Source organism: Pelobates fuscus, chromosome 7 (assembly GCF_036172605.1).
Source record: "Pelobates fuscus isolate aPelFus1 chromosome 7, aPelFus1.pri, whole genome shotgun sequence".
NCBI classification, from domain to species: domain Eukaryota; kingdom Metazoa; phylum Chordata; class Amphibia; order Anura; family Pelobatidae; genus Pelobates; species Pelobates fuscus.
The window spans coordinates 137207778-137231854 of record NC_086323.1 but is presented as its reverse complement, the minus strand read 5'-3'; the positions used below and the strand labels follow the sequence as shown (position 1 = coordinate 137231854).

General features: G+C 41.4%; 1 protein-coding gene across 1 annotated transcript in view; it reads left to right on the top strand.

The window, feature by feature from the left end:
- The window catches only part of PDC (phosducin), a 50369-nt gene that overhangs the window by 13979 nt on the left and 12313 nt on the right, over positions 1–24077 (top strand). The window lies entirely within an intron of this gene.

The window sequence follows — 24077 nt, the reverse complement described above, 5'->3', positions numbered from 1 at the left end:
TTACTGGCAGTAACAACAACAGGTATTCAAGCTGCAGTTTATTTTATGCCCTGCTCCCATGCAGGGGAGGGACACACACGTTATCTACAGTAGCCAATAAAACAGAGGTTACAGCCCACACAAAATCCTCCCATCTGCCTGTGATTCAATTATCTTATACAATAGAAGATGCAATTATCACAGGCAGGAAAAATACAGTTTTTACAGCATATTCATAACTTCTAAAATATACATCACATTCACATAAATTATATTATTATATATAATATATTATTAAATTATATATTATAATCAATCCATTCAGGGGAACAACATTTTAAAAAATGGCATGAATCAGACCAGGGGTTCAGAAGTTAGTAAAGTATCTTTTGGGGCCTGGCTGGCAGCATCTGCCCCAAACCGGTTTTACAGAGCCCTCTATCCTGGAGACAATGGGGAAAATAATCCAATTATATCCAGGGATAGAGGCAGACTCCATTGAGCACATGTTACCAGTAAAACACAAAAGGATACAAAAATCTCCCAGGGTCCATAGTCACAGTGCAAGCAGTCCTCTCCAGGCACAAGTGGCGAAGGGCACTTCGTCACAGTAATAAATCCATGAATAAAGTAGCAGGGAGTGAAAGTCCCGAATGAATGGAGGGGGATTCTTCACAGCATGCACCCCAGGGACCAGATTGAACAGATGCAAGTATGTAATTTTGACTGTGTGATGTATGTCGGTATGTCTCTGTATGCATGTATGTATGTATGTCTCTGTATGCATGTATGTATATCTCTGTATGCATGCATATAACTGTATGCCTTTATGTCTCCGCATGTACGTATGTATGTATGTATGTCTTTGTATGCATGTTTTTGTATGCCTGTATGTATGTATGTATGTATGTGTCTGTATGACAGTATGCCTTGTATTGTATGTACGTATCTGTATGCCTGTATATCTCTGTATGTGCGTGTCTGTATGTCTTTGTATGTATGTTTCTGTATGCCTGTATATCTCTGCATGCCTGTATATCTCCTTATGTATGTTTCTCTATGCCTGTATGTACGCATGTGTGTATGTATCTGTATGTTTCTGTATGTCTGTATGTCTCTGTATGATGGTATGCCTCTGTATGCATGCATGTCTCTGTATGCCTGTATCTGTCTGTATGCCTGTATGTCTCTGTATGCCTGTATGTCTTTGTATGTATGTTTCTGTATGTATGTATGTGTCTGTATGACGGTATGTCACTGTATGCATATATGTCTTAAATGTCTGTATGTGTGTATCTCTCTGCCTGTGTGTCTCTATGTGAATGTGTCTATGTGTCTGTATGTGTATGTGTGTGTGTCAGTATGTCTGTGTCACGGTAATATACCCCAACACACAAGAATAGTCCAGATAGTCTAGAGGCAAGAAAACAAGATACTTCTTACCGGACCTTAGAATGGCCGGACTAGACGAGGACAAGAAAAGACAGAGTCCAGAACAAGCCGAGGTCAAGGGGACAGAGAGACAGCGTAAACTAGAACAAGCCAAGGACTGGTACACAGGAGAGCAAACCGGCGAACAAGACAAGCAAGGATAAAGAGAAAACGGAGTCAGGAACAAAAGCCAAGGTCTAGCACCAAAAACACAACTGAACGATACAAGCACTGAAGGGAACTGAACAGAAACCACGATAGGGCAAGGTACTAAGGAACAGGTGAGTATAAATACCCTAGAGTTCACTTTGATTGGCCCCTGTCATATCCACGCCCCCAAAACAAGTGTATGGGGAATGTGGCATGACAGGGGCCAATGGGAGACCGTTTCAAATTTCAGCTCCCACTGTCCCTTTAAGAGCGTGCCCGAGACACGCGGCACGCTCTTAGAGTCAGGCGGGACACGTGACCGCTTCTCGCAGTCACTGCCCGCCTTCCTGATTTCGCCGTCGGATGAGCCACGCGCGCCTCGTGCAGAAGCAGAACTGCGCGCGGCGAGAACAGAGGACCCCGGCCGGCCCCTGGAGAGGGTAAGTACCGCTACAGTCTGTGTGTGTCAGTATGTCTTTCTATGTGTTTGCAAGTATGTCTCTGTGTGTGTGCCAGTTTGTCTGTCTGTGTGAGTCAGTATGACTGTAACAGTGTGTCTGTCTGTCTTTCTGTGTGTGTGTGTGTGTGTGTGTGTATGTGTTCATGTCAGTGAGTGTGTGTTCGTGTGCCTGTCAGTGAGTGTGTGTTTGCTAGTGTGTGTCAAATCAGCAAGTGTGTGTGTGCCTGTCAGTGAGTGTGTCTGTTTAAGTGACTGCCCCCCTTTCAATCACATGGGAAAGGTGTTTTTACTCTCGTCTTGGTGCAATGGGCCACTTGACTGGATTTGCCCCCCCCCCAGGCCTAAGGCTGCCAGCCCTCTCCTGATTGCAAAGCAAACCCCAAATGGCCAATGATCTTGAACAAACAAGGGCCAAAGCCTTAACACCCCCTAGTCTTCAGAAGACAACCAAGCCACCATCTTCCCGCCATGTATTTCAGAGTCTCATTGTCCACTAACATACTCGAACCTTCACAGGGGACCCCCTTAATGCAACTCACACACTTTGGGGGACTATAACTGCCAACACCAAGCTACAGTATCCTTTCAAGATATGGGTCTAAGTTCCAGTACTAACCGGATCGATGGGCATCGCACATAGGCTCTTGCTTATGCCCGAGGCCAGTAGAGTGAATGGCTCTGGCTGAGGCATGGGGATGATGTCTCACTATAGGAATTTTGTAGCTAGCTTAGGCATAGAATAAACATTCAATAGGCAGGGGTAGGGGCACGTGCAAGTTGCAGTTTTTCATCACTTTTTTTCAAGTGACTAATAGGTGTCTATTTATATTTTTCCTAGTTCAATTATTTAAGGTGCTTACTCTAAGTACAGTCAGGTGGCTTTTTACCACTGCAAAACAGATTGCTAACCTCCTCAATGTATCTTGTATTTCCATGCTTAATTTATCACTGCTTACTCAAACAGCACGATTCTAAGTCATGGTATTATATATGCTAGCTATGGCCTACAAACAGCTAATCATATTTCCTCCAAACATGTGTTACTTGATCCTCTTACTTTCATACCTAGTGATTCTCAAGTTATCCCAAACTGGGCTATTGCCCAAGTGTGTCTCTGCACTGATGCCGATAACCTTAGTGCTCCATGCTTAGTTTACTTCGGTTAGCAAGCTTTTTATTGTATACAGTTTAGGTTTTTCGTTAAAATCATATGGTTCTGCCATACTCATTTAAAAATGGTCATAACGTATTTATAACTGTGTATTTTTTTTAGATTTTTCCTTAAGTGGTTCATGATATATTGGTATTGCAGGCTAAGTGTATTTACTTACAACTCCATAAAAAAAGTGATTTACAAAACAAAAACTAATCAGAAAATATTCCTGATAAATGCACAACATATGAATATAAAAAGAGCAGTTTTCGGATAAAATTCTAAATGGGGCAATAGTTATGCAATCCATTGAAATGTCCCATTGTTTGAACCACTTTTAGAACTTTGCACCAGAATTGCCTGTTAGTCAAAACACTCAATATATCCTCAAACTCATATTGATTTAATTCTTAATCTCTCACTAAAAACATATGCAGATATTGTGAATTGAGATAAATCTGGCAAATAAGTGTGATATAGGTAAAGTATAATTGAACAAACACATGCATTTTATTAAGCCCATAGCAATGCGATAATTTTATGAAATGGAGTTCTTTCTCTCCAACCAGAATGCATTACAGATCTCTCATGGAAATAACCCCTTACATTTGGCCATACCCTCTAGACCCCAGTGGAGCCACTCTCCTGTGGAAATTAGGAAAACAGGAAGGTGGTTAAAGACATATATAATTTGTATATTGACATTTTTCAGCCACTAGGCTCACATATCAAGTGAGAAAAAGCAACCAATGGTGGGAAAAAGAAAAGCAGTAAAAATATATTTATAAATATTTATTAAACATAATATATAAATATATTTTTTTATTCACAGCTACTTAATTTTTCCCTTTATTATTCACACCATGAATATGCTGTTCAATTATTATTTTTTTTGGCACCTGTTCTAAAAAAGGATTTCATGACACTAGAAAAAGTGCAGAGGCTGGCTACAAAATGAATAAAAGGAATGTAGCATTTTAGTTATGAAGAAAGGTTAAAGGACCACTCTAGTGCCAGGAAAGCATACTCGTTTTCCTGGCACTAGAGTGCCCTGAGGGTGCCCCCACCCTCAGGGACCCCCTCCCGCCCGGCTCTGGAAAGGGGAAAAGGGTTAAAACCAGGGGTGGGCTGGGAAGGGGGGCAGGGAGGCAATTGCCCCCCAGGCCGCCCTAAACCCAGGGCCGCCCACATCCAGCAAAAAAAGGAAACATCTGAATCCCCTGCTTCTGGCTGAGGAGTCAGATTTTTCAACTTACCTCACTCTTCCTGCAGCTTGCAGTCAGTCGAGTCGTCCGGCCTCTCCTGATGATGTCAGGAGGAGGGGGCGTGACTTCCACTGCTCTTCTCCTAGGACCGCTGGGGAGTCTGGGAGAAGAGCAGAGGAAGTCACGGCCCTCCTGACATCATCAGGAGGGGACGTCTTCACTGGCTGCTGCTGGTTGCTGCTCCTGTTGGCTGCTGTCCACCCCTCCCTGGCCTAAGGTAAGACTCAGGGACGGGGGAAATACACTTTAGTGTTTTTTTTTATTCCCCTCCTCAGCCCTGTCCCCTCCTCAGTCACTGTCCCCTTAGTCAGCTCCTGTCCCCTTAGTCAGCCCCTGTCCCCTACCTCAGCCCCTGTCACCCTTCCTCAGCCCTGTCCCCTTAGTCAGCCCCTGTCCCCCCTCCTCAGCCCCTGTCCCCTACCTCAGCCCCTGTCACCCTTCCTCAGCCCTGTCCCCTTAGTCAGCCCCTGTACCCCCTCCTCAGTCCCTGTCCCCCCTCCTCAGCCCCTGTACCCCCTCCTCAGCCCCTGTCCCCTTAGTCAGCCCCTGCCCCCTCCTCAGCCCCTGTCCCCTCCTCAGCCCCTGTCCCCTCCTAAGCCCCTGTCCCCTCCTAAGCCCCTGTCCCCACCTCAGCCCCTGTCCCCACCTCAGCCTTAGTCAGCCCCTGTCCCCACCTCAGCACCTGTCCACACCTCAGCCCCTGTCCCCACCTCCCCTTCGTCAGCCCCTGTCCCCTTAGTGAGCTCCTACCTCAGCCCCTGTCCCCTACCTCAGCCCCTGTCCCCCCTCCTCAGCCCCTGTCCCCTACCTCAGCCCCTGTCCCCTAGGTCAGCCCCTGTCCCCTAGGTCAGCCCCTGTCCCCTTGGTCAGCCCCTGTCCCCTTGGTCAGCCCCTGTCCCACCCTTTCCCTGCTCCTTTCCCCCCTCTCAGCTCCTGCCCCCTTCCTCAGCCCCATGCCCCCTACCACAGCCCCATAACATCCCCACTACAGCTCCTCTCCCCCAATTGCAACCCATATTACCCACACCACAGCCCCTTTCCCAAATTGTAGCCATCAACTTGCTTCAGCCCCTATGCCCCCGTACATTTCCTAAACCCCCATTTACAGCTTATACCCTCCACTACCACCCCCTGCTCCCCACTACAGCCCTGTCCCCTTACTCAGCCCCTGTCCACTGGTTTTAAAAGTGTAAAGTTTGTGTGTGTGTGTGTGTGTGTGTATGAGTATGTCTGTGTGTGTCAGTATGTCTGTGTGTGTCAGTATGTCTGTGTGTGTCAGTCAGTATATCTGTGTCAGTCAGTATGTGTGTGTGTGTGCGCGTCAGTATGTCTGTGTGTGTGCGCATCAGTATGTCTGTGTGTGTGCATCAGTATGTCTGTCTATGTGTGTGCCAGTATGTCTGTCTGTGTGTGTGTCAGTATGTCTGTCTATGTGTGTGCAAGTATGTCTCTGTGTGTGTACCAGTTTGTCTGTGTGTGTGTCAGCCAGTATGCCTGTGTGTGTGTGTGTCAGCCAGTATGCCTGTGTGTGTGTGTCAGTATGTCTGTCTGTCTGAGTCAGTATGCCTGTAACTGTGTGTGTCTGTGTGAGTACCAGTGTGTATCTCTGTGTGTGTGTCAGTATATCTGTCTGCAAGTATGTCTCTGTGTGTGTGCTAATTTGTCTGTGTCAGCCAGTATGCCTGTGTGTGTGTGTCTTTCTGTGTGTGTCTGTGTGCCTGTCAGTGAGTGTGTGTTTTTTAGTGTGTGCCAAATCAGCAGGTGTGTGTGCCTGTCATTGATTGTCTGTTTAGGTGACTGCTCCCCCCCCCCCCCCCCACACACACACACTTTCAATCAAATGGGAAAGGTGTTTTTACTCTCCTCTTGGTGCAATGGGCCACTTGCCTGGATTTGCTCCCCAGAGCCTAAGGCTGCCAGCCCTCCCCTGGTTAAAACTTACCTTTTTCCAGCGCTGGGCGGGGAGCTCTCCTCCTCCTCTCCGCCTCCGTTCCTCCCCGTCGGCTGAATGCGCACGCGCGGCAAGAGCTGCGCGCGCATTCAGCCGGTCACATAGGAAAGCATTCATAATGCTTTCCTATGGACGCTTGCGTGCTCTCACTGTGATTTTCACAGTGAGAATCACGCAAGCGCCTCTAGCGGCTGTCAGTGAGACAGCCACTAGAGGAAATAGGGGAAGGCTTAACTAAATGATAAACATAGCAGTTTCTCTCAAACTGCTATGTTTATAAAACAATTAGTTAACCCTAGCTGGACCTGGCACCCAGACCACTTCATTAAGCTGAAGTGGTCTGGGTGCCTAGAGTGGTCCTTTAACAAATTTAAATTAGTTTTGTTTATAAAAAATAGTACATCAGAGGGGGTATGATAGCATTATACAAATATATTCAGAGCCAATACAAACCATTATACAAGGAAGTGGAAATCACCCAGAATACGTATAGATATAATATATAATAGAATGACCTGTATTTAAAGTAGACTCTCCAGGCATATGCTCTGTGTAAATAAATCAAATAGCTAACATAGCGTAAAATAGTATGTAATAAGGATGTGAAATAAATGTGATATGAATACACTCACAAACGGATGAGATAATCAGGCCTTTCACCCACTCAGGGGTATTTTGATGAATATGAGATGAAATGTAATGTCTTCCAACCAGATATGCAAAATAAGAAGATCAAATATGGTGAAGTACGTATAAAATAATATATAACAAATTTATTGGTCGCACTTACACTTGAGAAGTATAAAAACAGCGTATCTCCAAGTTAATGTAAACTCCTGGATGGATGCTTCCTTCAAAGTAACCACAGTAGGAGTTGGGAGCAGCAGTAAGTTGCAGCAGAATATAAAATAAACACATGTAAATAAAAAAAGTTCACAAGGGGTTAATCCAACGCGTTTCGTCCGGTCAGGTGCTGGACTTCTTCAGGGATGTTTCGGGGTTCGTCCTTGTGAGTTTATATAGCTGATGTAATTTCACAATCATCCGGACAGCTGGTAAATCCGCGTGCGTTCCATTCGTGGAACGCAAAAAAGCGCTGAGTGTCCGGGATTCTCAGTTAGTAGTTCCGGGTTTTTCTGAGCGCATGCGCGTATCACGCGCATGCGTGTATAAAGAGTACCGTAACCTGCGAGGGACACAAAGTATATGGCGAAAGCGCCTGAATGTCTGTTCGGTTAAACAATTCTAATTGGTGAAATAACACTAGAACCACCAATGTATATTAAAGGGTAGGGATATAAAGTACATAAGTACATACGTACTTCACCATATTTGATCTTCTTATTTTGCATATCTGGTTGGAAGACATTACATTTCATCTCATATTCATCAAAATACCCCTGCGTGGGTGAAAGGCCTGATTATCTCATCCGTTTGTGAGTGTGTTCATATCACATTTATTTTACATTCTTATAATATACTATTTTACGCTATGTTAGCTATTTGATTTATTTACACAGAGCATATGCCTGGAGAGTCTACTTTAAATACAGGTCATTCTATTATATATTATATCTATACGTATTCTGGGTGATTTCCACTTCCTTGTATATGTGTATATTTTCTTAGGTGGCTGTGAAGTACACCTGGGATCACTTTCAGCTATACGTTTTCTTCACCTCTAGTGTATATACTTCTTTTTTTGGTTTTACCAATACAAACCATTGTATGGAAATCTATTCATAAGCAGGACTATACATAGGACACGAGGTCATGCATTTAGACTGGTAGAAAAGAGATTTCATCTAAGGCAGTGGTTCCCAAACCCGTCCTCATCAACAGTCCAGTATTTATGTATTTACATGTTTTCTTCCAATGGAGATACTGACAAAACCTGGACTGTTGGTGAGTCTTTAACCCCTTAAGGACACATGACATGTGTGACATGTCATGATTCCCTTTTATTCCAGAAGTTTGGTCCTTAAGGGGTTAAGGACTGGTTTGGGAAACACTGGTCTAAAGCAATGGAAATGTTTTTCACCGTAAGAATTTATGGATGTAAAATTCCCTGCCCTAATAGGTGATTTTATCAGCCTGTACAAATGTTTAAAACAGCAACTGGATGAATTCTTGCAAAAACATAATACTTGTGGATATATTTTTTAATTTGTGCTGTACCAGCTTCTTGATCCAAGGAGAGATTTAACTGCCATTCTGGGATCAAGAAGGATTTTCTTTCCTAGTTACAAAATTGGAAAGCGCATCAAACTGTGATTTTTGCTTTTTTGGGATCAACAGCAAACACAAATTTGAGAATGGCTGAAATTGATGGATGCATGTCTCTTTTCAGCCTAGGTAACTATGTAGTTAATTGCAACAAAAACATAGAACATAACAACTCTGAGAACGGACAAAAGCTTAGAGAAACTCAGTAGCTTGCCCTTTGGTAAATCCCAGCTCAGGTCTCAAAATAGTTTTTGTTCACTTGTGTAATTACAGAGTGAACCTATACCATTGCACATCAGACTGATCCCACCCATAAGGGTAGTTCAGAACCTAAAATGCTGGCAAGTTCTCTCAGCATGAGAAATACAGCAATCCTGGACAATTGTTTTAGCCTTCTTTGGGCCTCTTCAGAGAGGTGTAGCGGATACCTCTCTAAGCACATTGAGCACAGGATCCACGTCTGGATTACCCTTTTAGCTTAGGGGGAGCCAAAGCAAATGCATTGCAAGAAAAACATAGAATATGATAACTCTGAGAACGGACTAAAGCTTGCACTGTGGTAATTCGGTGCATAGGTCTCAAAATAGGTTTTGCTCACTTGTGCCATTTCAGAGTGAACCTTTACCATTGCACATCAGACTGATCCCACTTATAAAGGTAGCCCAGAACCGAAATGCAGGCATATTATCTCTGCATATGTAACTGTAATGGTAACTTCTTACCTGCTCTATGAATAAAATCAACATTCAATGGCTGTGCCCTAGCTAAAAAAATCATATTTTTTCCCAATCAATCATCTCTTTTTTCTGGCAGGTATTGGTGGACATGCAAAATCAAAAATCAAACTAAAATAGTCCTAACCAAATCAAACTATCCTGGTCTATTGAATGAGTCGTTTGTTTCGTGATTAGTCTACACGGGGGTTTGGAAATCAGGAATTTAGACAATCACTCGATCAGCCCAAATTAAATTGCTTGTCTCTGATTTCATTTGATTTTGTTGTCTTGCATTTTGTTCATTTTTTGCAACTAATCACTTTAAGCTGTAATGCATTAACACATTTAGTAGTGTTTTCTTGACCTGATTCCATCAAGTGAACTAAAAATATATCACTTTTCAAAAACATAATTGAACCCTTTGTTCTATAGGATAATGTTTTGTACTCTAATCTATTTGTCTCTTTCGTCTTAGTGATTCCATCTAGTGTCTCCTCAATAAGCCTACATTCTACTTACCTAGCCTACTTTATCTACACTACCTGTCTTTTTTATGCCGCTTCATATTTCACAAAAATACTTTTACAATTTACACCATAACCCACTTATATATAAAAAAATATTTCAGCACAAAATTGGAAAATCCACCAGTTCAACTATTTTTTCAAGCTCTGCTATCTTGACCTTATATGTGTGAATACCGTGTCAATTCTTCATAATTTCTGATTTAGTTAAATAACTTTTATAAGGGAAAGGTCATATAAACTAGATCACTGAGGCATCTCTCATAGTTTTGACTCGTGCTATAAGGTTACCTATGGCTGAAGTCTAACAAAGCTCTAGCTTGATTTTTGAGACAGCTTTGATGCCCTGATACTGGGGCGTTCAATGGCCTAGGCCAGGGATAGGCAGCCATTCAGCACTCCAGATATTGAAGACTACATCTCCCCTAAAGCTTTGTCAGCATTATGCCATTAAGGTGTAGTCCACAACATCGAGATTGCCAAAGGTTGGCTACTGTTGACAGCAGTTGACCCAGCCACACAGTCACATACTGTACAGTTACAGACAGAGAGTCGCACATTCAATCACAAGCAAACAGTCACACATACACAATTACAGGCTGACTGCTTATTCTTACCATTTCTTTGCGGTTCTAAAGCACGCTAAGTAAATTATAGATTGTGAAATGTAGTATTATTCTTGGGCTTGATTGAGAAACTATAACGCTGGTAACCTGACTTTTTTTTAAAACTTTTTTATTATCATATTTATTTGATTTTGTCATATATATATATACAGTTGCTTGACATAAAACATTTATATTACTTCAGTACATTCATAAATAATTTCTTATATGGGTTTAGTATTTTAGGCACCATTGTTTAAAACCTTATAATAAATACATACATAACATTACAAGACATAACATCAATGTTAACTCAGAGCTGGAGAATTTTATCTTAGTTCATATATTTCATTTGTGTCTATTATAATGCGACAAGTGTTTAAAAGTCTTATAATTTATCCAACCATGTTTCATATATACTTTGATTTTTCAGAGAGTATATGTGGGAATTTGAAAGATCTCTTTCCATGCATATTTGATATTTAATTTGATTAATAAGATGATTTTTTTTGGAAAGGGGAAGAAGATTTCCAATTTCTAGCAATGGTTATCTTAGTAGCCGTTAAACAGTGGATGGCTAAACATATATGATTTACATCTTTCAAATTCCATTTCAAATGCAGGAGTGCGATTTCGGGTCCCCACATTAACCTATTACCAGAACATTCGAAAAATTTTGTAAGCTCAAGTCCAAATGGTTTTGACCAAAGGACATGCCCACCAAATATGGATGAAAGATCCTACTTGATTTCCACATCTCCAACCATTTGGATTATAATCCTGTTACATCTTTGATATCCTAGTAGGGAGTAGACATTTATACATGATCTAAAATTGGCACTCAATTAAATTTAAACAATGAATGTTCTTAACATTATTAACTGTATTAAAGTAGTACACCATTCCAATTGGGATATATCAAGTTCTAAATCCTTTTTTCATTTTTTTTAGAAAAAAATTTATTGACATTAATTTAAACATTGATATTTTAGATACCTCATAATAATTACGCTCTTGATCTGATTACATAATAAACATGTATTACAACATTTAACACATATTGTGTTAATTGGTGATTTCTTAATTGCCAATTACATAAAAAATATATATTTCTAGGAACATAGTTCCATAATTTCCTCTGTAACTATGTAGTAACACCACACAAAGTGGGGTAAACCCTTAGAAGTGGGGATACATTAACACTGATTATTGCGCACCTAATCTGGGTATATTATCCCAGAAAAAGAGGAAAGAGCAAAAGACAAAAAAACAAACAAACAAACAAAAAACGTTTTCCTCCACCGAACTTACAGTGAAAAGTGGTATATAAATTTCTTTCTAATTTACCAAATAACAATATAAACCCCTATAGTGAACTTTATAAAAATTTAATATTTACATAGAATTTGTTTAAATTGTGAATTAATGTTCTCTTTTCCCTATTTTCATATTTATATAATTACTATTCCTCCATATATTTGTGATATCTTTAAGCAAAACATTTTGTGCAATTTTAAAAAAAAAAATTAATAAAACCTTTGTCTCCTCTAAACATATAGTGAGAAGTAGTATATTAATTCCTTTATATTTTACCAAGTGACAATGTGAACTTTATAGTGAACTTCATAAAAAAAAAATATTTACTTATAATTCATTTGAATTGTGGTTTAATATTCCCTTTTTCTTTTCTTACTTTCTTATTTATATATGTAATATTCTTCCAAATACTTGTGCTATCTTTAATCAAAGATTTACAACTTTTATGAATCTTTCTAATTTGTCCTACTTCATTCCTTAAACTCACCCTCACCTCCCCCCTTATCCTTGTTGAGAAAAAAAATAATCTAATTTTACATAATTTATCATTACCCTTTTCATCTTTCCCATAAGTTAACCTTCCATTTCACTTATCTTGTCCTCCCTGGTATCCTGACTTTGATGATAGCATTCGGTATTGTGATTCCCATTATGAAACAGTGATAATTTGAATACCTTATAATTTTAGTACACTGTCTTTTCAAATCTTTGAAGTTAATCAATGTCTAGAAATACATCTCTCTGTATCTGTTTTTTTACGCATTTTATATTTTATATTTATTTCTGATCTACATATGCATGTTGGGTTCTGCTGAATTCCAAAACCCCAGCACCTGAGAATTTATTGTCACATGAACCCCAGAAAGAACCTATAGAAAATTAGGTTATGTATTAACTCCTTACCAAACCGTGGATACCAAGAGAGAATGATATGGTCAATAGTGTCTGATGTGATAGTACACTAAAGAAGGCTAAAAAGGGAGTAGTGCCCTTCGGATTTAGCAAGTTCACCATTTGCTCAGTAACTGCTCTCCAATAGAGCAATGATTGCACAGATTTCCATGTCTCCTGACTAAGAAGTAATTCTCTCAAATCGGATAGAATGAATAATCCAATAACCTCTTATGAGCTGCAGTTATTTGTGGCAAACATGGCAGCTCCCCGTTCGTCATTTCAGCCTGACTTGTTTTTCTTAATCCAATTGTATTAACTTCTAATCTCTTAGCTATACATAAATCAAATACATGCCAACCAACCATCCCCCCTATTTAACATTAATTAGTTCTATTTCTAAGTTGCCCGTATAATTTACACACGTCCTGTTGCTGGATTTTAACCCACATCTCTGAATCAAGTTCTGTAATTAACTTATCTTTAGACTGAAGACTGACAATTACATTAGAAACATGTAATTACTGAAAGTGGTTTACAAACACATATCTTTCATTTTAAGTGATATTTTAAGGAAAGTTGTAATTTCAGGATCTTTCACTTGGTGCAAAGTTAGCATGTTATTCCAATGTGTCCATATACATAATCCACCAAAAAATAAGTAAATAGGTCTTTCCTCCAGATTAGAACAAATCTAAAAAAAAGTGTATTTATGTTTTGTTTATATAATTTAGCTACATTTTAATATATATATATTACATTATTTCAGCAAAGAAAAGTGGGCACTAGCAGGTCTTGTTTGGTGTGGAAAAAAATAGCAAATTTAATAGTGTAGTATCGTTTCGGATCTGTTCTCGATCCTTTCTCCTTGCTACACTAATAAATTTGTTATTTTTTTTCCACTAAAGAAGACCTGCAAGTGCCCACTTTTCTTTGCTGAAATATGTGGATATATATTGCTTCCCGCGTGGTGCACCAAGGCATTACATCATTCCGTTTGGAAAAGCAATTGGAGAATAGTGAGTGCCCTCATCCCTGTATTGCATATATAATATATTATACATACTATTTAAAGGGTAGCCCCCTAGATAGATTGTAGTATGGCGCAGTTTGGGCCATGCGATATGCCAGGCAATGCCTATATATATATATATATTTATGCCCTCCCCTTCCTGCACATGGTTGGTTTGAGGGCAAAGGGAAAACCATTTCATACTATCGCAAGAATTCTTATACTCTACACTGTTTGCTTCTAAGTAGTTAATTTAGAGCACTACAAGAGTTCAACCAAACAGCATGCATGTCTGTTGTCTTTGGAGCCACATAAAAACATGGATATGGAGCAAACTTTGAGATTTGTTTCATTCTGAACTGCAATTCATCAAAATTTGGACCGATTGGGTTATTGTATGAATTCTCGAACTTGGAGCTGATTCACAAAACAAACACATTCAGTTCCCCACTACTGAAGTAAGCCTTACTTCAGTAGTGGGGAAAGTAATGGAAACCATGTAAAATGATAGGATTGTTGAACATGTAAAATCACATGGATTTCAAGATCAGAGACAACATGGGTTAACTTTAGGGAGATCGTGCCAAACTAATCTTATTGATTTTTTTGATTGGGTAACTAAAATAATAGATCAGGGTGGTGCAGTAAACATTGCTTACCTAGATTTCAGTAAGGCTTTTGACACTGTTGCACATAGAAGACTTATCAATAAACTGCAATCTTTAAGTTTGGATTCCAATATTGTTGAATGGGTAAGGCAGTGGCTGAGTGACAGGCAACAGAGGGTTGTAGTCAATGGAATATATTCGAAGCATGGGCTTGTCACTAGTGGGGTACCTCAGGGATCTGTACTTTGACCCATTCTCTTTAATATTTGTATTAGTGATATTGCAGAAGGTCTTGATGGTAAGGTATGTCTTTCTGTTGATGATACTAAAATATGTATCGGGGTTGATGTTCCAGGAGGGATAAGCCAAATGGCAAATGCTTTAGGTAAACTAGAAAAATGGTCAGAGTTGTGGCAACTGACATTTAATGTGGATAAGTGCAAGATAATGCATCTTGGATGTAAAAACCCAAGGGCAGTACAGAATATTTGATAGAGTCCTATCCTCAACATCTGAGTAAAGGGATTTAGGGGTCATTATTTCTGATGACTTAAAGGTAGGCAGACAATGTAACAGAGCAGCAGGAAATGCTAGCAGAATACTTGGATGTATAGGGAGAGGTATTAGCAGTAGAAAGAGGGAAGTGCTCATGCCATTGTACAGAACACTGGTGAGACCTCACTTAGAGTATTGTACGCAGTACTGGAGACCGTATCTCCAGAAGGACATTGATACTTTAGAGAGAGTTCAGAGAAGGGCTACTAAACTGGCTCATTGCCACGTCCTGCTCTGTTCTGTGGAGATGTCTGGCCTTGGCTTCTGGTATCCAGTACTCTTTTTGCTATTCTTGCTTAGTTTTCCTTGTTTTTTTGGTTTTCTAGTCTATGTCTGGTTTTCTTTATGCTGGGATTTCTGGGTTTATTCCTATAGTTCGTCCCTGGATTTCCCAGTCTCCAGGTTTCATTTAAATGTTTGTTTTATGTTGCCACGCCCATTTGTTTTCCATCTTTCACTCTGTTTCAGTGTTCCTGCAGGCAGCTCCTCAAGGCTTCTGCCCTTTCTTGCAGGTAAGTGCTATATTTGTCTTTTGGTTGTTTTAGCATACATTAGGCAGTGTAGGACCTGCCAGATATGGGGTACATTGGCGTTGTTGGCAGGCTTATGCAATGTATGATCATATAGTGTGACTAAATCCGCATGATTTTCATATGTAGTACTTAGTTATTTCTCCTCTTGTTTTGCCTATGTTATCTTGTCTTGTTTTAGTTTGTATACCCAGTCCATGTACAGTCCTGTCCAGTCATGCCCAAGTTATGTTTATGTTTTCCTCATGTCTTGTGTATATGTTCTGGGTTTAGCTTACTATCCTTCTCTGGTTCTGGGTTCTACTATTTCTGTCTTGTTTTCATGTTTGGTGTCTATCTCTAGTCTTGCCTTGTTTCTAGTACTGGATACAATCTTGCTGCAGAGCCTCCCTATTCAGCTCCTGGGAGGTCTGCTAATTTCCATGCTCCTAGTTCCTGGTATCCGCTTAAGCTGATTCAGGGTCTTGGTATGTGGCTGCACAAACGCTGGTGCTCAACACCAGGGGGCGTGCGGTTACCCTGCACCAGACCCTGCTAATCCACCTCCACACTGTGACTCCTGCTCTGATCATCAGGCATACTGGGTCCCGGTCCTGCTCCGCCGCCTGGATAGTGTCTGGGTCCCGGGCACCAGACCGCCACCCTGACACTCATGGATTGCAGGATAAAAACTTACAAGGAAAGGTTAAAGGATCTTAACATGTATAGCTTGGAGGAAAGACGAGACAGAGGGATATGATAGAAACATTTAAATACATAAAGGGAATCAACACAGTAAAGGAGGAGACTATATTTAAGAGAAGAAAAACTACCACAACAAGAGGACATAGTCTTAAATTAGAGGGGCAAAGGTTTAAAAAAAATATCCGGAAGTATTACTTTACTGAGAGGGTAGTGCATGTATGGGATAGCCTTCCAGCTGAAGTGGTAGAGGTTAACACAGTGAGGGAGTTTAAGCATGTGTGGGATAGGAATAAGGCTATCCTAGCTAGAAGATAAGGCCAGGGATTAATGAAAGTATTTAGAAAATTGGGCAGACTAGATGGGCAGAATGGTTCTTATCTGCCATCACATTCTATGTTTCTATGTTTGTTGATTTGTGATTTGTAGTGCAGCCAAGAAAAGAGATGATTGATGGGAAAAAAAGCTCATTGATAGGGGCCAGCTGCTAAATGTTGCTTTTATTCACAGATCAAGTGAAAAGTGATTTATTAAGGGGGGGGGGGGGGGGGAAGAAGCAGCAAAAAATATATAACTCTATATTATATATTTAACAAATATAGATCTTTTTTACTCCTCCTCCCTATTGGTTACTTTTTCTCACTTGATCTGTGAACCAAATGGCTTGAAAACGCGCCTATCAATAAATATGCAAAATATGTACTACATTTAATATACTTTTATTATGTTCATATTTTGCAGTACAATGATGGGCACATTTTCGCACCCTGTTTTTCATCTGATCCTTTTTCCCAAATCTATTTTCTTTAATGACATTCAGATATTTCAAGCCGTCACATGGCCAAAATTTGGTCACCCCAAAATTGCTTTTTATTTTCGTATTTTTTTTAATCTTTTTTTGCTATGCACAAGTCTACTATGGAGACATTATTCATATCACAACATGGAAGTGCCCGACATTGTCACTCATGTTGTTCTTCATTCTCAAGTACACACAGCAACAAAAACAGCCCTCAAGGAGCAGGAAAAAAATATTTTATTTTTTTGAGAACATGTGTGAATGCATGCTCATCTCTCATCTGCAAATGTTTTCACATAGGCAATTATAGAAAATGTTCATCCTTACAACATGATGAAATAGGCATGTTCCCCCTAGATGGGTCTTTGAGCAGTCTACAGAGGGAACCTGTGTGGGCTGGCTAATTGCCAACTTGTGTACTGGCATGGACATGCATACATGCCAAGCTAACAGAGATCTCTGCAAACTACACCCTGACCCTGATTTTAATGTCTTTATTTGAATGTAGCAGGAAAGATTTACATCTACGTGAGCTGTACAAGTTACAAGTATCTTTGGGTAATGACTCACCCCAAGATATGTGCCTCTGACTTTGATCTGCCACGTGTTGCCAGGCACAGTATGGGATATTTGGTGTTCAGGAGAAATAAGTAGGCACACAAACAGAAGAGCACCGGAGCTCATGCAGTGTCAGAACTCAGGATCAAATACATGACAGGGTCTCTAACATACAAGCAGCAGGCACAGGCTGTTGAAGATTAACATACTATAGAGTAGACAGTGACACAGTGGATCAGTGATAGGATGCAAATTGAAAGAAATCTACTCCGACAGGATGAAATGTATCACATGGAAAGTGAGGTGTCGGTGAGAAGTTTATGATACATGCATTGTATCTAAATATACTTGTATCACTGTACTTCCTTCCCCTGGTAAGCCCCTCATCAGCCTGGGAACCTACATCATTGCATTGGCAGGAAGCACATGCTTTACTCACATCTGTGCTGCGTTCTGCCCACTGGTCATTCTATAGCTAGAGTTATATGTTAGAACATTGCTTAATTTATTGAAAACTCTGCAAGGGTTTGGAGCACTTATGGACCTCACATCTTGACTTAAGTGAACTAAAAGTTTACACCATGCACCAAGAACACTTTGGTGATTTAAAGTTGTCATGAGTCTGTATGTGGAGCATGTCATAGTAAATTACTGCACATACAGAGTTTACCCCCTTTACTTCCAAATGTGCAACTTCAGCGGACGGAGCTCCAGTACTCTAACAGAGTACCTCCGCCAAGTCTGCTTCCTCATAGCTATCAGGGACCCTGGAGCACTTCAGACCCAGTCGTAGAGGCTTGACTGGGATTAGTGAGGGAAAAGAGAAAAGGCAGTGTTTATATTGCCCCTAGGGACACCTCCAAGTGGCCACGCCTCAGATGGCCACTGGAGGGGCTTCCTGGCTCAGGGCTGCAAAGTAGGCAGCCCTGCCATTCAGCGTCCCCACGCTCTGCATGGAGACGCTGAATATTCATCCTAGAGATGCATTGATTCAATGCAGGAGGTGCTGATTGGCCAAAACAGCATTTGGCCCCGCCCCTTGCCGATTTTAGCCAATCCAATGCTTTTCCAATTAAAACTCAGACTTGCATAAGGCACTGGTCCAGCTGTACGTGATCAGAGCAGTGTTCTGGTCTGCATTATGATTCAAATGTAATTTTGCAACATTGAAATATTGATGTCTCTTTTGATCATAACCTGGGTCTTCGTATTTTGTATTAAAACTCCAATAACATTTTTATTGTTTTGGAGTAGGAAACAGTTACCCACCTTTTACCTCTGTCTAATGCAATGCATAAAACAAAGGTTCAGGGATTTGCAACAGATAATCAAACAAGCTGTGTAATGGTTTGTTGATGTACTTCGTCCATCAAAGGCTGGTTTGGCAGTATGAGGGTTATTCACTAAAGTGTGAAGTGTGTTAGGGATTCACATTGGACTTGAATTTCAAAATTTTGGCAAAAACAACCAAAATGTAAAAACAGCAAACATGCAGCTACGTCACCCCATATGCAGTAAACTGCAATGCACTTTGCATTCTGAAACTTTTCTATAAGGTTTTTCAGCACTTTTTCAGCAATTTGAGCTACAGTAGCTTTTCTGTGTGCACCTCTGCCAGTGTGTGTGTCAAGGTGTGTGTCTATATGTTAGTGTGTATCTGTGTGTTTGTGACAGAGAGAGAGAGTGTGTGTGTATCTTTGTTCCAGTGGGTGTGTATCTGTGTTTGTATTTGTCAGTGTGCGTCTGTGTGTATATCTGTGTAAGTATGTATGTGGCAGTGGCACTGAAACGGAAACTGCTTAGAAACTCTATAACTCTAGTGTTAACTATGTGAGTACCTGAAAAGTTACTAATGACAGACCCAGACACCCCTGAACTCCAACTCTTAAATTCTATTTAATGAATTTGTTAATTATTTTATATTTTCTCAAACACCAATACTATACACAAATGTACAACCGCATTTAAAATCCAACACTACATCCAAACACACCTCTTAACGCAAATGCAAACATTACATACAAACATACCCCTGTATAAAAACACAAAAATTATACATAAACACCAACTCTACACACAGAAACACACCTGCTCCTAAGTACTACAATCTGTCAAAGGGTTCCACAGGATAAATTAATTGGGATCATCCGGTTTAGTAGACCTGTTTTAAAAGGAAACTGGATGTCAAAAAGAGCCCACTATTTTTATCGTATCACATTACATTATACAGGTAATGTATAAAATAAATTAAAGCATGATTATCACCTTCAATTATTCTATAGCTGCTCAGTTACAGATAGACTCCACAGGAGGAGGTACCACCAATTGGGAGCCTCTGATTCTGGCCTAGGGGTCCGATTTTATCCTAAAAAACTAAATTGCAAGGTTTATGGAATTAATATAGAAAAGGCAAGGTTTATTGGCTGAGTAGTTTATCTGCATTATAGTTCCATGTATCACATAGGATAAGTGAAAACTTACTATTGTACATTGAAATCTATTAAGCACCTGTTCAGAGTACATGAACTGGCCCTAAACACAGAAAAAAAGAAAATGTGTTTTTCCCTGAAATGAAAGGGGTTCAAGACTTGAGACTGCAGGGACAAGGTATTTGCAGCAAGCTGAAGTGTTTCTGGTACTTAGCTTGAACCTTTTTTGTATGTAACAAACAAATGGTAGGTTTAAAATCCCTTAAGATGGGGGCGGAGCCTGAACGCTGAAGTGAACGGACGCATCCTGAGGGAGCTCCGAGTTGAGAAGGGACAAAACGCTTGAAATTTTCCCCCTCAACGCCCCATCTACCTGGCATTCACCCCAAAATCCTTATGGGGAGAAAGGGGAAGAAATTGATGCCACACAAGCCCATATCGGGACAAACTATAGGAGACCTATGGAGGCAGGCGCGTGGGGCCTCCGAAGCAAGCATGGCGGCTCAGCACGGTGTGTGCTCGGACTTCTCCGAGGATATGTCCGATGAGGAGGAGAGGGGACATCCCCCCAATCCGCCACAACAGATGCCACAATGCGGTAGAGGGACGGATACAGAGCCGGTCACCGTAGAGATCATGAAGACTCTAATGGCGGACCTGAAACGCAGCTTCCACGAGGAGGTCGCGACGCTCGGCGCTGACCTGAAGGGCCTGACGGGCCGCATCTCCAAACTGGAGAAATCCTCATTATCACAAGCACAGAGTGTCGCTACTATACAACACTCTGTACAAGCCCTAGAACTACAGGCCCGGCAATATGACCACCGCCTTGCGGCGCTCGAAGATGCCAGACGGGCCTCCAATCTTAAAATCAGGGAGTCTGAGAGAACATCACAGAGGCAGAATTACCTAAATTAACGGAGCGCTTGCTACAAGAAATCTTGCCACGTAGCCAGAACTCAACAATTACCCCGGAAAGGGTCTTCAGAATCCCGAAACCCACCAACGCTCCAACAGCGGCCTCGAGAGATGTCATTATGACCCTCCGAAATGGAGGACACAAGGCGGCGATCCTGACTGGCCTCCGAGGAAGGACCCCCTTCCGCTTCGACAACATGGACCTCTCACTATTCCCAGACTTATCCAGTGGCACCCTTGCCTGGCGTAGATCGCTGAGGCCGCTTACCTCAATCCTGCGAGCCCACAAGATCGACTACAGATGGCGAGCCCCCAGGACACTGGTGGTCCAAATGGGATCAAATCTGCACAGCATCCAGGACATCAGGGACGCCCCGGCCTTCCTTCGGCTCCTAGAACTACCACAAGACCTGCTGTCCTCAAATAATGAGGCCACTAAGAACAGCAACCGCTCCCCTAACCGCACCCACATCTGGGACCCAGATAGGATCACCCCATTTACCCCCCAAAGCTCCACGCCAGATGCCTACTCTGCAATTACGACATAAATGCACAGAGACGCTCACCTGTCGGATGCTCGGCACACCCACCTGGTTTCAGCAGGGACACAGCAATTAACCCGCGACCCGGTGTCATCTGGTCAACTGCAGGAGTACCCCGCAACAGGACCGACATTTCATGGCAAGAAACCGGCGGCAAGATAGCATAAACCGAGTACTTCCGACGGCAACAAACACCATATAGCTACATGGCAACCCTGTGTTCCTGCCCCAGCTGCACTAAGGTGCGACACCCGAGACAGTTACACTGGAACTGTTTTTACTTTATCGTTTTATTCTTATTATTTTTTGTATTTTAATTTTTTCTGCTTGGCATCCAGAGACCCACCTAAGAAGTCTAGCGGGTTTATATGCCTGGACCGTTGTAATGAGCAGCAGGACGTAGAACTCACGTATTACGTGGCAACCCTGTGTTCCTGCCCCAGCTGCACCAAGGTGCGAAACCCGAGACTGTTACACTGGAACTGTTTTAACTTTATCGTTCTATTCTTATTATTTTCTATATTTTCATTTTTTCTGCTTGGCATCCGGAGACCCACCTAATATGTCTAGCTGGTTCATAGGCCTGGACCGTTGATATGAGCAACAGGACGTAGAACTTTGCTTACTATTTTTTTTTTCCGTTCACGTTATTATTTTCTTTTCCTTACATAGGATGCTCCCAGCAGCCCTGATAGCTGATGTACCAATATTCGGCCCTCGATTACTAATGCCTTTCCTTACCACTCCAAAGGGGCCTCCTAGGAGGTTAATGTTGACAGGCCAATAATAAGTTCGGTGTTTAATTGTTACCTCATACAATGTTTTAATGCTCCGGTACCGCTGGCCTCCCTGCTCGGCCTTTAATTAAAAGTTTAGCCCATAACCATGCCTAGAATGCGTAGGACGACTATTTTGACTGACAGGCTGGACATAGTGATGTTTTAACAGGACAGGCACCTAGGGTGAATAGCGATGTTAAGGCATATTATATATTATAGGCAAGTTCTAGTTCGTATTCATTTTTGATTCTACAGAGCACTTCTGCCAGGCTCTACGCTACCCTGCTTTCAGCTTTCCACGTTAAGGCCTACATGTGTATATTGTAACCGTACTCAATTTAAACCTGTTCATCTTAAACAGAAAGTTAACATCACAAGCCTGGAGTCATACCCTCATATGACTCTGGTGGTATAAGCTTCTGGACCATTTGGGGGTTGTCCAGACCCTTCTTTGGCAGCGTGCTGGATGTTGAGTAATTCTTTGGTGCCTTTCTGACTGGTTTCCAAAATAGGAGTAAGTACCCAGTGTGTCAGGATTTAAAAAACGATTTATTCCAAAGAAATATAAAAACAAGATATATATAATAAAAAATACTTATCCCAGGTAATACTGGGTAGACTCAATAGTCTCAAGCTCAAGTAGATAGTCCAAAACGCGTTTCGCCTTCTCATAAGGCTTCCTCAGTTGGCTGTTCTGTGTTCCGTCTGTTCCAGTGGTTGGGAAAAAATTCCATCTGAGGCTCTTTGCAGTACAAGGCTAAATAGGGACCTGAGATGAGGCACCTGTAACAGGGAGGGGTGCAAAACACTAATCCTGACTATAATTAAGCGTAACTACAGTTACTACATGTCCTTCTTACCTCACAACAAAGCTTGTTTTTCTTTCCTTTTATCTTTATAAAAAAAAGTGCAGTCCATCTTGAACTTATATGCTAACACACTGTCATTGCCGATGTAACCCCTGTTATGAGTCATAGCGAAAGTTTGTACTTAACACTGCACGCCTAAAATAAAGAATTTAAAAAAAAAAAATCCCTTAAGATTAAGACACTATAACAAAGGTATTTAGTATCTGTTAACCTAAAAGAAAGTTTAAAGTCCAGTTTGAAGTCATTTCCACACAAAAAAAATATTCTTAACTCTATATTGGCAATCACATTTCTCCCTGGATAAACTTCATATGTCAGTGCGACGGACCGCTTGGCGCCCCGACCAGGTGCCTCCATCAATCGATGCTCCTAGTGCTTACCGAGGGCTCCAAGCACTCCACCAGACACCATAAGCACTGTAGACCCCACAAACTGCCGCAGCTTGGTTGGGGTCTCGCTGTCCTCCACCCACCCTGGACCAAAGACCAGGATCCAGCTCCCAGTGGGTAGACCTCTCCTACTCCAGAGAGCGTAGCATGAACAGCTCTTAGAAGAGCTAGTGATTATACTCAGGGGAGTATAGTGATTATAGCAATCCTCAGAGTGTAGTTCTCCCATCCCCCAAACATGAGCCAAGACTTCATGAAGGGGTAAAGCATCTTGTTTAATGGGAGCCACAGCTGGCCTTTTGCAAGTCCCCATGCACGCGAACACTCACGTGGATCTTGTGGGGGACAGGATGCCAATTGTTACAAGCCAATAATAATGCAGTACAGTATGTGACACTCCCACACAGTACACACAATCCCTCCCCTCAGTCTTGGAGATAATTGACTTAAGTCCTGTATGTAACACTATTATCTCTAGGCAGAAAAACACATATTTTTACAATGTATGAAAAGTACCCCAAAACACAACATATCCCCATGTCACATCTTCTGATAGCCCTGATCTGGGTGACCAACATATCCAAAAATCACCCAGATCAGAGCAGGGGTTCAGGAAATTCCTGGAAGTCTTTTTTTGACTGACCGCACGCTTGGTTTCACTCCCAAAATAGTTCCAGAGAATTAGGCTGTGCGGCCGGTCTATTTCAAACAGTCAAAGTAATGTCAATAGTCGAATGGAG